Raw genomic sequence first — 2,500 nt, 5'->3', positions numbered from 1 at the left:
ACGTCTGTTTTTCCTACGGAGCAAACTGTCATCATACAATGTTTACATTGACCTTACATGTGCAGTACATTCCGCACCACATGCACCATACACATATTGCACAGCAGCAGTTCTACACTCTCCAGTACATGAGTGGAGATGACTTGCCTCTGGCCTGTCAGCGCCAGCCGCTGCCCTGGCTCCACACAGCCTCGATAGGCTACTCCCTGGGGTGCAGCAATGCTAATCTATCCTCAGAGCCTGCTTCAAAGTCAGGAAACTGGCCTGTGTGCATCCACACACTACCTCGGAGCATGGAGCATGCTTTTCAGTGTCAGGAACCCAGCCTTGACACACACTGACTTTCAAAACTGCTTCAGAGTTGGGAAACTTGCACATCACCACACAGAGGCTAGAAACAATTCCTTACTGTGTGTGGAGTTGGTTTTACTCTATTATTGTTTTGTTCGTTTAACACCAATTTAATGCCCTCTAATACCCTCTAGACTAGAAGTCTGTAAAATTGGACTCTGTAAGTGTGGAATTGAAATTGCTAGATTTTTAGAGATTACTTCTGTGTTGCGTCTAGTCAGGCCAAGAACAAAGCAAATATAGTTTCTGATCTCCCAAAAATCAGGAACTCCACCCACTATGTCGGACACTAGTCAACCAGTAGAAAACCTAGGGAGGCGGGTCAACCATGCCGTTTGGGAAAACCTTAATTGTTATGCTCTGGAAGAGATTTGAAGTATTAGGATGTGGTACACGTTTTGGCAAGTGTGTCTTCAGGTTGGTTGACTGAGCGAATAGTGAACAATAATCAGTATGCAGATGACTGAATAACGAAGACTAAGATGGCTTGTCCATGTATTCAGAATGCCTAATGAAAGAACACCAAAAGTCACCCAGAGATGGACCCCAATCGGGAAACGAAAGAGGGGAAGACCAAAGAACACCTGGCGAAGGACCATGATGACAGAGCTAAAGGGGATGGGGCTGTCCTGGGATGAAGCACAGGCCAAAGCACCAGACAGGGTTCAGAAGCAGTGTATGATTGTGGCCTTATGTCCCAGCTGGGACGAAGAGGATAAGTAAAGTATGCAGATGACTGAATATTCATCCTTGATCAAGTTTTCCTGCCTCACACCTGCACCTGTATTACTGAAGGCTTGTTCTCAAGGACTACTGTAGTATTCAGAGTGAGAAGTCCACACACTTAGAATACTTTTTGTTCTATTTTATTTTTTCATGGCAGGATAACTTTTCGACCTCAACAGTCTTCTTCAGATTCTCTAGTTCTGGTACCCACGTTTCCCTTGAACTCCCCAATATCAAAAGACAACACTTGTGTCTTTAGTTATTTGGATATTACCCCAAAGAGGTTGTCATTCAAGATTGGAAAAAAGTCCAGATCAATGTCCATTTCATAACTAAATCATTTTATAATGCAAGGTGTTGGTCATCCGGCCTTTTTATTTTTGAGCTTCTACACTTTTACTATTCAGACAGGACAGTGAGTGTGAGAGGAAACGAGTAGGGAGAGGTAGATGGGGAAGGATTGGGAAGCAAACTCAGGCCGGAATTAACCCTTGTAAGTTGTTTGTGTTTTTTAACATAGAAGTTGTTCGGGTCATTTTGACCCGGGCATATAGAAAATAATTTAAAGTTGGAAAAAAATCATAGCTCATATCCATGTATGTGTATATGAAGGGTTTATTTGCAAAACGGTGTATCTCCATTTATTGACTTTTGCATGTTATTATTGGAAATGACTGTTCAGAGGTCATATCACCCATGTGTGAATTCTTACCATACAAATATTTTGAGAACATAATTTTTAAAGCTATATAAAATGCATTTTGCAATGCCTTTCAATGGAATGCCCAAAACAAAAATGTCAATTTCCCAACATTCTATAAAATGGCAACATGTCATCATGCATAGGCGTATCTATGACACGCTGATTTGAACCCTTTTTTTCAGTTTAATGTTCATCATGGAAAATGAAGCACAGCCAGTGAATCTCATCGTGAATGAATAATAACTGATAATAAATCATACTATTTTTCTCAAGCAAAAACCTGAAAACGGACCAAAATGATCCAAACACCTTACAAGGGTTAAATCTGGATTCCCGGAGTATAAGTATGGTGCACTAACCCACTGAGCCATGTAGACCCACCTGGCCTTCTTTTCTGCTCTGGACTGCACAGTAAAACATTGAAAGGCAGTAAAATGTAAAAGAAGGTAAGTTAGTAAGTTAACTCAATTCGAGGCTTTGCTCAACTCGAGGCTTCCTCAAATTGAGTTCACTTACAAACTTAAGGCAAAATGGCAAATTACTTTTTTATGTTTAACGGGCTGCAATGTTTTACAGTGTGCTCCAATGTATTATTATTATTCAGGAGACTCTGCCCTAAGCTTGCTCTGGGTGTTATTGGGGGGTTGACATTAATCCCTGTGTGTATCTGCTGCCATCCTCTTGTTAAGGAGTCAAGGGTGTGTGTGTGTGTGTGTGTGT

Source organism: Engraulis encrasicolus, chromosome 24, assembly GCF_034702125.1.
Source record: "Engraulis encrasicolus isolate BLACKSEA-1 chromosome 24, IST_EnEncr_1.0, whole genome shotgun sequence".
Lineage (NCBI taxonomy): Eukaryota > Metazoa > Chordata > Actinopteri > Clupeiformes > Engraulidae > Engraulis > Engraulis encrasicolus.
This window is presented reverse-complemented; position numbering follows the sequence as displayed.